At 38.7% G+C, this 12603-nt stretch overlaps 1 long non-coding RNA gene across 1 annotated transcript; it reads right to left on the bottom strand.

The window, feature by feature from the left end:
• Positions 1–324: 324 nt before the first annotated feature.
• On the bottom strand, positions 325–7134 carry LOC144616904 (uncharacterized). The gene is made up of 2 exons (XR_013556758.2): positions 4137–7134; positions 325–378 (listed from the first exon to the last, which is right to left on the bottom strand). It is a non-coding gene; the product is annotated as an uncharacterized LOC144616904 (long non-coding RNA).
• Between the last annotated feature and the right edge of the window lie 5469 nt (positions 7135–12603).

Genomic DNA, 12603 nt, shown 5'->3' with positions numbered 1-12603 from the left:
TTTTATCTCTACTCTTAGTTCAGTTTTACCTAAGGACAAGTCAGTATACCAACCAGTGAGGAAAGACGAGGGCAAATGTGGAGTTAAAAATAGCCTCTGACTGCTCAGATAAAAGGGCGGTGCCCCTGCAGATCCCGTAGGACCTCGGAGGAGCAGAGGGTTCAGCTTCTACTACCAACTACCCTTCACATCCGTTCCGGAGGTCCGCAGGCAGCACCAGGAAGTAGGACTAAGGAAACTAAGAAGCAAGGAACGTTGTTTTAACGGACATTGACTGACCTGAAAGGAAATCTGACACCAGCATTTCCTAGTCTCTGAACTTGATTCATGCCAGAAGCCGATATTCAGGCAGCTTCATCCATGTTTTCTTTCACCCTCCTAGAAATAAAAATCAAATTTGGCCAGTTTCAATGATCAATAAAAAGAAGTGTTAAATCATTTTCTTAAAGTTCTTAACCGTAATCGGTTCCCACTCAGTAAAGATCTTCCTTTGAATTAATTCACTTCCTCAAAGAACATCAACAGACTTAAAATTCAACTCAATTTTATGTTTTGGCATTAATCACTACTAAATCCTACACCTTGAGTTTCCAAGCCTGCTAATAATTTTAAAATATCGAGAGCCTATTTTGCTAAATCCTTCCTTTTTATTTCGGTAGGCAGGCCCTCTTGTTTGCATGGTTCATCCCTCAGCATACCACTGCCTGAAATTTTATAATCCAGAATCCTACACAGGATACTGATTCCTACTCTAATTTGCAACATTTTATTCTACTTGTACTTGGGCAAGGCACACAAATATACCTCTTGTGCTCCATCAGAAAAAGACTCAACCTACCCTAATAATCCCTTGAACCAACATTCTCCAAACACAGAGCATTAACCCCAGATTTTTCATTGGAATACAGTTTTAGATATATTATCTCATCCTTATAAAATGTATTTTATAACATACCTGAAATGTTATACACAATACTACACTATTACAGCTTAGAAATACACAAATTGGCACTCAATTTTTTTTTAACTGTTAGAGTACATGACCCCAAAACACTGGAAATAACTACCCTAAATTAATATTGTTTTCAAAACCCATCTGGGTCTCAATTTCACCTGAAAACTGGATGGAATATGAAACTGCTCCCAAAATCTGCATGTAAAAAAATATGTACACAAAATTCTGCATATAAATTTAAGGGGATTCCAAATGATCCAGCAGGACCCCATGGTCCAAGTTATAAAACCTTAAATATTTTTTCAAACAACACATGCCACAAATCAACAAGAAATTATCTTTTATATATATTTCCACCTGCAAGTAGCATTCTACACATAATCTTAGGTAACTGTGAAGTCATTAAAGCATTCTTAGATTGGATATATATATATATATATATATATATATATATATATATATATATGCACACTTCTATCATTGTATTTCCTTTAGTAAAATTAAGGCTGACAAGAAGAATGGAACCATAAACCAAACTGCACAACTGGGTTACTAATTTTTTTTTAATGCTCATTTATTTTTTAAAAAGAATCAGAGCACGAGCGGCGGAGGGGCAGAGAAAGAGAGGGAGACCCAGAATCTGAAGCAGGCTCCAGGCTCTGAGCTGTCAACACAGAGCCTGACATGGGGCTCGAACTCTTGAACCGTGAGACCATGACCTGAGCCGACGTTGGACGCTTAACCAACTGAGCCACTCCAGCTCTCCTGGATTACTAATTCTTAATGATACAAGGACTGCTAAAAATAACTGTCTCCTCAACTTCTCAAAAATGTGAACCTGCAATTTACAAAGCATTCATCACATATATTGAAACCTGGAAAGATAATCTCTAGAATGATCCAAGTTTAGTTGCCAATATCTAGTCTTTAAAAAGGTGGCTTAAGGGAGCCTGGGTGGCTCAATCAGTGGAGCATCCAATTCTTGGTTCTGGCTCAGGTCATGATCTCACAATTCATGGGTCTGAGTCCCACTGTCAGGCTCTGTGCTGACAGAAGGCTCTCAAGCCTTCTCTCTCTCTCTGCCCCTCCCCTGCTCACACTATCTCAAAATAAATAAAATAAAATTAAGTTAAACTAAAAATAAAATAAATAAAATATAGAATTAATTCAATTAAAATAAAAAAATAAATAAAATGGTGGCTTAATATCTGAATTCAATATTCAAAATCACTAGCATTCTGTTTAAAGACATGGTCTTACAAAGAAGTGACCAGGTTTATTGTACACTGGATTATAATCAACATCAATGAAAGAATCACAGTGAGCCAATGCACGTGTACATCCATTCCATGATACAGATACTTTGGATTTAAAATCTGTAAAGTCCTAGAAAGGTGACACACATAATTCCAATGCTGAAGAACAGTGTCTCTGTCAAAGCGATACTGTCAAATACTGGGGGGAGGAGAAGCAGCCAACAATCACATTAAAAGAAAAGGTCTCCTATAACTGAAATCTTAAGCATCACTGTAACAAGACACCGCTTTGGACGAAAGTGGTCTGTTTTTATTTAGGATAAAACTGGGTAAGAACTACATAGAAGTTCATGTTTGACTTGCCAAAACATGGATTAAGAGTGAAACATGGCTCCTCTGACCACACCCTAATACCTTTCATAGTCAGAAATGTAAGCATCCAATAATATCATGTATGCTTTTCTGATGATTTTTCTTAAAGAATAAAACATTAAAGATCTACAGAAGGCCCATTCTTAACAGTCAACTAGGTAACAATGACTCTCCCCTCTTTGAGTGAAAGAAGGTATCCTTTCCCACTGAGTACTCAACCCTACTCTCATCCACACATTACATGTAGTTTGCATTATTTAATATATAAGCTACAATAGAAGTAACGTTCTAAGAAAGGGATGTTTAAAATATAGGTTATACTTCAGCAAGCATGGATGCTGAGCGAGACTATTCAAATTACAACAAACTGTAAATACCCAAGACAGGACTTTAATGGCTCGTGTTGAAAACACCTTGCCAGAAATCAACCTAAAATTAGGTAACGATTTCCTCTGAAGTAGATTCCCATGGTATCAAACCCTAAAGGAGCCTGTGTTCCGAAGTGTGCAGGTACGGGGGAGAGGGGGACAGCCACGTTATCGAACATCACCATCAGAGACAGCTTAGATGGCATAGTGCTCACAACTGAATCTGACCCTTGGCCTTCATGACAAAGACACAGACCACAATACCAGTCACTGAAGCAATAAATAAGCCAAATGCTATTATTACAGGCAATTCACAACAGTGAAAATATGTAGCATATTCTTTACTAAGTAATTTTATTTGAATGTTAATAGATTCTCTTTAAGCAACAAAGAATATAACTTCAAAGAGTATAGGGAAATAGTGTGTGATTAAGTGAATAATCTACCAGAAAGATTAGGCCAAAAATCCAAAAGCCATCTCCCAAAGAAACTTGAGAAAATGCCCATGAAAACAGCAAATCTCTAAAATAATACTACTTACACAAATTCACTCTTTCTGATGGAATACAATTTCGACTGATGAACAAATGATGTAACTGAATAGTTTCAGTTAACTGAATTAATTGGAAGTCACAATGACAAAAAGTTTCTTAGCATTTTAGGGGCACCTGGGCGTCCAACTCTTGATCTCAGCTCAGGTCATGATCTCACGATTCATGAGACTGAGCCCCACAACAAACTCTGTACTGTCGGCATGGAGCCTGCTTGGGATTCTCTCTGTGCCTCTCTCTCTCTCTCTCTCAAGATAAGTAAATAAACTTTTTAAGAAGTTTCTCAACATTTTAAATTCTCACCTCTTTTTGAGTTGAAAATTGGCAATAAAACATAGCAAACTGAGGGCTTTGATTTTTTTCATCAAACCCTGTTTCTTCTACCCAAATTAGCAGTGAGATATCATGATAAAAGCTCAATTATATAATTTCTATCTTCCAGCCAATATTTTACAAAAAGCAAAAATCCATAATATGAACATTCAATTCTGGATTCCCAACATCATCTGGCTTTCCAGAATTCTAATAAAGATCCCTATGGTTTTTTTACACAGATAGTGATGAAACCACACAACCTAGTTACAACAGTCCCCCCTTACCCACGGTTTCGCTTTTACCAGTTTTGGTTACCTACAGTCAGTGGTTGTCCGGAAGCAGACGGTCCTTTCCTAATGTTTTGTCAGGTCAACAGTAGCCTAATACTACTTCACCACACTTCATCTCATCACATAGGCACGTCACATCAGCAAGAGAAAGGTGACAGTACAGTAAGACATTTTGACAATTACTTAAGTTGTTCTATTTTATTAGTTATTGTTCTTAATCTCCCACTGTGCCTAACTTATAAATTAAGCCTTATCATAGTTACGTATATTAGGAAAAAACAGTTATCTGTAAGGTTTGGTAGTATCCACAGCTCCAGGCATCCACCTGGGTTCTTCAAAGTGTCTCCCTTATGCTCTGGTTTCTCTTCAGATCGCGTAAATCTTTCGCTTTTTACGAAGTGTCTCCCTTAGATAAAGTGGGGGGAAGGGCTACTGTACAAACAGTAATAAGGGTATGACACACAAAAACATACCCAAATGACCAAAAAGTGTGAAAAGTTACTCAACATCCGAAGTTACTAGGAAAGTGTAAATTAAAACTACACGGATATACCTCTACACATTCACTCTATGGCTAACACTAACACAACCTGACAATACTGAATGTTGGCAAGGATGCAATACGGAACAGGAATCACGCGCACTGACATAAGACAGACGCTTTGGAAAATTAGCAGTTTCTAAGAAACATACATATCCACGATACTCCGCAATCCCACTCCCAGATATTTCCTCCCAGAAAAATGAGAAGTCTGAATGACTTGAACAGGAATGTTCACAGCAGCTTTATTCATTACAACCCAAACTGGAATCTAACCCAAGAATATATCAGTAGCAGACTGGACAAACAAAATGTGGCATAGTCACTTCATGGTACGCTATGCAGCAATAAGATAGAACCAACTGCTGACACCTACAACAGCACAGATGAATCTCAAAAGCACTATGTTGAATGAAAGAAGCCAGAAGCAAAGGGTATACATTCTATGATTCCATTTACATGAAGTTCAAAAACAAGCAAAACTAATCTACTGTGATTAAAACAAAACAGTGGTTGCCCGTGATGCAGGATGTACCGACTGGAAAGGAGCTCCTAAGATACAGTTTATGAAAATTAAGGCTGTCAGGCCAAATAAAATTCACAAATTTAAATGACAGGCTATTCCAAATTTTTAAAAAGCATGATTTCAAGGTTTTTTTCCCCCAAAGATTTTATTTTTGTAAGTAATCTCTACACCCAACGTGGGGTGCAAAATCATAACCCTGAGATCAACAGCCACACACTTCACCAACTGATCCAGCCAGGCACCACAGGATTTTAAATTTTTTTTAATTAATGAATCAGAAAAAAAACTATTTTAAAGTTCATATAGCAACTCAAAATTAATAAATAAGGGTATCTGGGTGGCTCACTTGGTTAAATGTCTGACTCTTGATTTCGGCTCAGGTCAGGGCTCATGGGTTCGAGCCCTGCATCAGGCTCTGCTGACAGTGTGGAGCCTGCTTGGGATTCTCTTTCTCCCTCTATCTGCCCCTTCTCCACTCACATTTGCTCTTGCTCTCAAAATCAAAAACAAAAACAAAAAAACAAAATACAATAAGGTCTTGAGTAGATAAGAATCATCATTTAAATAATATTGAATCATATTAAATAATCATATTAAAGAATTAAGAATCATCATATTAAATAATATTGAAATCTAGAAAACATTTACAAAATAAAGATTTTTTTTCAGCTTTATTGAGGACAACTAGATATTTCAGGAAAATAATTTATTGATACACAGTCTTTTTCTCCAACAGTCATAACATTTACTGTAGTTATCAAAGAAATGTAAAATTCAGCAAAGACTCATATGAAATCTAATAAAGTACTTGATGATGACTTTTAGGGGTGCCTGGGTGGCTTAGTCGGTTAAGTGGCAGATTCTTGATTTCAGCTCAGGTCATGACCTCATGGTTCCTGGATTCCAGCCCCATGATGGGCTCTGCACAGACAGCAGGGAGCCTGCTTGGGATTCTGTCTCCCTCTCTCTCTGCCCCTCCCCAGCTCACATATGCACTCTCCCTGTCTCAAAAATTTATTTTTTTTTAACGTTTATTTACTTTTGAGACAGAGAGAGACAGAGCATGAATGGAGGAGGGTCAGAGGGAGGGAGACACAGAATCTGAAACAGGCTCCAGGCTCCAAGCTGTCAGCAGAGCCCGACGCGGGGCTCGAACTCACAGACCGCGAGATCATGACCTGAGCCGAAGTTGGCCACTCAACCGACTGAGCCACCCAGGCGCCCCTCCCTGTCTCAAAAATTTTTTTTAAAAAAGTGAAAAATGTGATGACTTTTATCATACGTAATTAATGACTTCTAAGAAAAGTTACAACTCAGTTTCAAGGTCCCAGACCCATATATATTTTCAAGGCAATTGTCATGAGGTCAACAATGGCTTGTGACTGAAAGATACCACTGAAAATTTCCAAACTTAATTTTGTCCACAAATTCCTACAAAGGCGTTTCAATCAAAACAAAGGGGGGAGGGGCAGACGGAGGACGGTCCCTGGGCAGCTCAGTCCATTAAGAGACCAACGTCAACTCAGGTCATCATCTTGTGGTTTGTGGGTTCAAGCCCCACATCAGGTTCTGCTGCTGACAGGTCACAGCTTGGACCTGCTTCAGATCTGTCTCCCTCTCTCTCTCTGCCCCTCCTCTACTCTGTCTCTCAAAAATAAACATTAAAATAATAAAAAAAATTTAAAAAGCATTATCCTCTTGTGATGACCTGAGATTTCTCAAGCACCTCTCCCCTAAAAAAGCCAAAGAAAACATATCCTTGATCACTGCATAATCAAGGTTAAGTTTTTTATGTTTTTTTTTTTTTTTTTTTTTTTTTTTTTTTAAGTAATCTCTACACCCAACCTGGGGCTTGATCTCAAAACTCTGAGATCAAGAGTTGTATGCTCCACAGAGAAAGACAGATACCATATGGTTTCACTCTTATGTGGATCCTGAGAAACTTAACAGAAACCCATGGGGGAGGGGAAGGAAAAAAAAAAGGTTAGAGTGGGAGAGAGCCATAGCATTAGAGACTGTTAAAAACTGAGAACAAACTGAGGGTTGATGGGGGGTGGGTGGGAGGGAGGGGAGGGTGGGTGATGGGCATTGAGGAGGGCACCTTTTGGGATGAGCACTGGGTGTTGTATGGAAACCAATTTGACAATAAACTTCATATATTGGAAAAAAAAAAAAAGAGTCATATGCTCTATAGACTGAGCCAGCCAGGCAAACCCAGGGTTAAGTTTTTAAAAACAAGTGGGAGTACAGTAATAAATTGCATTTTTAGTTCAAGATAGTTGTTATGAACTTACCCATATGGTTTCTTAGTTCTTTAAAAGTTGAATATTTCACATACATGACTGCACAAAGAACCTCAGTTTATTTAATGTATGAACCACATTCATTTATAACGAAATGGCACTGGAAATGAATTACCAAATGACATTCAACAGTTTTTATTTTTTACCATATACTTACATCCACATAAAATAACAATGTTACCTGCTTTGAAGATAACATGTGAGGGACACCTGGGTAGCTCAGTTGGTTAAGAACCCAACTTCAGGTCACTATCTTGCAGTTCCAAAGGTCAAGCCCCACATCAGGCTCTGCGCTGACAGCACACGGCCTGCTTGGATGGATCCGTCTCCCTCTCTCTCTGCCCCTCCCCAACTCAAGTATGCACATGCACACTCTCTCAAAAATAAAATGGTATTGGGGCACCTGGGTGGCTCAGTCGGTTAAGCGTCCGACTTCAGCTCAGGTCATGTTCTCACGGTTTGTGGGTTCAAGCCCCCGCACTGGGCTCTGTGCTGACAGCTGGGAGCCTGGAGCCCGTTTCAGATTCTGTGTCTCCCTCTCTCTCTGCCCCTCCCCTGCTCCTGCTCTGTCTCTGTCTCTCAAAAATGAATAAATGTTAAAAAAAACTTTTTTTTTTTAGTAAAAAATAAAGTGGTATGTTCACATGCAGTGAATAATATCACAATGTTATACTGGAGAGAAACTACTTAAACATCAAGTAAGTGTAATCTGCACTGTAATGTTTTATCTATTTAAATTTATCTAAATATAGGGTAGAGAACGGGTGCTAAACTAAACCAGTGGTGCCCCAAGATGAGGAACATCAGTCAGGTTTCTACTTTCATGTCAGTGCTCCAGCCAGCAACTCCTCCTCGTGGGAACACGATGCTGGTATCGTCAAAACCGCGTTTATACGAAAATACATTAAGGTGGTCACATGTTTTAATACCTTGTCTTGGACACAAGATAACCAACACATGTTCTAAAAAAGAGACTGTAAAGTCTAAAAACAGATGAGAGATATAAAAAAAATTTGGCGGGGGGGTCACATTTTAAAAATGCACAAAATTTCCTGTTTGATTACCACTAGGTTTGAGAAATTGGGCTGCAGAAACACAACAGAAAACACAAAAAGCATAAAAACACATAATAGTCATAAATCTCACTTCTCATACTTTTTGTGTCTCTGCATCATTTGTAAATGCAACATACTCCCATCGATCAGCAAAAGCTCCAGATGCACACGGTCTTTCATCAGAGCCCACAAGGACTTCATGCCTCCCCTTGGCAAGGAGAAACAGGATCCGAATGGTGTGCGAAGCTCAGAACTCCCTGCAGTCCCTTTTTAAGACCATCTATGCTACGTTATTTCCCATTTTCAGTCACCATCAGGGCTTATTAAAACATTCCCAGGGGTGCCTGGATGGCTCAGTTTGTTAAGTGTCAGATTTGGGCTCAAGTCATCTCATGGTTGAGGAGTTTGAGTCCTCCATGGCTTTGTGCTGGTGGTGGGATCCTGTTTGACATTGATTCTCTTTCTGTTCCTCCCACTTGCACACACTCTCTCTAAATAAACTTTAAGAAGTGAAAAAAAAAAAAAAATTCCCAGTAATTTTGCATTCATTACACTCAATTATGAGACAAACCCTCTGTGGTATAAAATCTCATTTGGGTTCTGCCAATACCTTCCAGTATGATCTTGGAAATATTGACGGTTCACTGATTCAACAAATTGCAATAAGCACCTACATATGAGAGTGCTTCTGCCTCAGGGAATTCACAATAGGTCCCCCTCAGGATCTTGGAGGGTCCAAGAATTGTCTATTAGATTAGAACCATTTACTTCTAACAAACAATGAGAATTTAACTGAAAATAGCCACGTACGAATAACCACCAGTACTCAGAACATGGAAGAACAGGCAGGCTTTTAAGCTGATTTCCCAGTAAAAAGTCTGGAATGGAAGGTACACAATATGGGGGGCACATTCCTACCGAGAAAAAAATAGAAAGTTGAAATAAATCTGTGGAGTTTTGCCCATTCTAAACTGCGTGTGTGATCATCTACTTATACACAAATGACTAAGAAACTCCAAATGATAACAAGGTTAAAAATCAGACAAGTTTTGGGGCACCTGGGTGGCTCAGTTGGTTCAGCGTCCAACTTCACCTCAGGTCATGATCTTGCGATCCGTGAATTTGAGCCCTGCGTCGGGCTCTGTGCTGACACCTCAGAGCCTGGAGCCTGCTTTAGATTCTGTCTCCCTCTCTCTCTCTCTCTCTCTGCCCCTCCCCTGCTCTCTCTCAAAAATAAAATAAACATTAAATTTTTTTTTTCATTTTTTTTTAACGTTTATTTTTGAGACAGAGAGAGACAGAGCATGAACGGGGGAAGGTCAGAGAGAAAGGGAGACGCAGAATCTGAAACAGGCTCCAGGCTCTGAGCTGTCACCACAGAGCCAGACACGGGGCTTGAACTCACGGACTGTGAGAACATGACCTGAGCCGAAGTAAGACACTTAACCGACTGAGCCACCCAGGAGCCCCTAAATTTTTTTTTAAATCAGACAAGTTTCTCATTTCCCAAGAGCCATTTTCTTCCTTCATTTCAGTGGGTTCTATAGGCAACCTCCCTTTGTGTCTCAGAGGGCGTTGTTCGCCAAGCTTTGATCAACATATACTTTATGACCACTAATGCTACATCCATTTATTCTCTCTCTCTCCATTTGCTCTCCCTCCTCTTATCTCTATATAATAATAGTCTTTGGGGCACCTGGGTGGCTTGGTCAGTTAGGTGTTCAACTCTTTGATTTCAGCTCAGAACACGATCTCACGGTTCATAGGTTCAACCCCTGCATCTGGCTCCACGCTGACAGTGCAGAGCCTGCCTGGGATTCTCTCTCTCCCTCTCTCGCTCTCTGCCCCCGTCCCGGCTATCTCTCTCTCAAAATAAACTTAAAAAAAAAAAACCTTCGTAGACCAAGCCATTACTTTTCACCTCTCCTTACTGGTTTAATTCACTTGCCTGCTTTTATTCTGGCTCTCCTTCAGTTAAGTCTTCATGAGTAGCAAAATTCTTTTCTAAAACATAAACTAGATCATGTCACTGCCTGATCCAAGCCTTCATAATTATCTCGTCAAGAAAAAAAACCCCAAGGGGCACTTGGTTAGTTCAGTCAGCGGAGCACGCAACTCTTGATCTCAGGATTTTGAGTTTAAGCCCCATGATGAGTGTAGAGATTACTTAAAAATAAAATCTTTATGAAAGAAAAGAAGAGGAGAGAAAAGAAAAGAAAAGAAAAGAAAAGAAAAGAAAAGAAAAGAAAAGAAAAGAAAAGAAAAAAGAAAAGACCTCAACTATTTACTATGGCATACCCTGGTCTACATCCTGCCTACTCAGTGGGGCAGTATTATCCCCAGAGGGAGAAAATTAGTTGAAGGTGGGAGTAGGGGAAGGCAAAAATCCCTTTTCATGTGTAAAAGCATGGACAGAACATGTATTTACAGGACATGAACAGCTGTGTTAAAATTTCATGGGGGGGGGGGGGAGAGAAAAAAGGGTTAAGAATCACCTTTGTCTTGTTCACTTAATTCGAGACACATTCTCCTCTTCCTTGCCATAAATGATAATCCTCTCAGCTTGAACTGGATTCACCTTCAACACCTCCAACTTTGCAAGTCCCCTCTTCTGATCATTCAGGTATCAGCTATCTCCTTAGAGAAGCCTCCTCTGACCATCCTAAAATGGACAGGTCAGTTTCCCCAGACCAGCTGTATCCCCAGTGTTTATTAGGAGTCAGTCAGAAACTCTCTAGTATTGCCATAGTATGTGCTCAATGTATTTAGGAAATCTAATAACTACATGATGTGGTGAAACAAAACAATGTTTATTTTCTAGTCATACCTTGGAGATAGAATACTTCAAATTTATGATGGATATTGAAGAATAAAGTGGAATAAATGATCTCTGACCAAGATTAGTTTTGGAAATGGCAAATTGCTCATTCAAGTCCTTGGGTAAACAATATATATACATAATTGTTTACAGTTACTATCTGAAGATACAATTTTTTTTAATTAAAAAAATTACTTTGGGGTCTGAGCTGGCTCAGTTGGTTAGAGCATGCGACTCTTGATCTTGGGATGGTGAGTTCAAGCCCATGTTTGGCTACAGAACTTACTTTAAAAAAGTAAATAAAGCACACAAAACAATCATTTCATTTTGCTATGAGTCTTCAAACTTATATAATTCACTGAATAACAAACCACAATTCTTTAGAAATGTACACAAATGTCTTTTTATTAATTCCAAGCAGAGCTAATCTAAAATACAGCTTACAGCCTCCATCCTTTTTGGTTTGTAAATGAAATACCTACTTCCCTCCAGTATTTCCAAATTAATGTAAGATTCGAAATTCAAAGTGAAATCATAATATGAATACCACAGATGGGAATTCTTCTAGAAGAGTTATGGTTCTTCCTATAACTGATTATTTAAGAAATGAAATTCAAGTTAGCTATCAGGGCACAGTAATGCCCATTTCCCCATCACTGGAGAACTGTAGAAATTTTTTAAATTAAAGACTTCAATTTGAATTGGAGTCAAATGCCCTTCTTTTCTCTATCACAATAAAATAACCCATTATTAAATTGTGTCAACTGTTCACCAAGTTTGATGTTCACCAAGTCCTTTAAAAATCTTACATATTGATAACTCTCTCGAAGATATTAATAGTTCATTTAATTAAACAGGCATCTACTTAATGTAATCTAATTTTTAAAGCACAAGACTTTAGGTCTCTAATTCCTGGAATTCTTATAAGCCAACTTTAGACTTTAAAGCTCTTCCAATTTCAATTACATAATTTCTATTCCAAAACGTCCACTATTACCTACAATAATCCCATCAGGTTATATTAACATGTGATCTTTACTGACTTTATGCATTTGGTTGGGGGCTGCAGGGAATAAAGCTAAGTTCTGTCTATAGTGAGGCAGGCAACATCTAAAAAAAACTCTATAAAAACATACATACACCACGACCGATTTAACTGGTAGAAATTTTATCCTATATATACATTCACACGCATGCTTCATAACACATATCCTTAGACATATGTTAGGGCATATAAGGGAGAGGAGAAGGAA

Source organism: Panthera onca, chromosome A1, assembly GCF_046562875.1.
Source record: "Panthera onca isolate mPanOnc1 chromosome A1, mPanOnc1 haplotype 2, whole genome shotgun sequence".
Taxonomy (NCBI): Eukaryota; Metazoa; Chordata; class Mammalia; order Carnivora; family Felidae; genus Panthera; species Panthera onca.
Note: the sequence above shows the minus strand (reverse complement) of the source record. Positions and strands in the feature narration are given on the sequence as shown.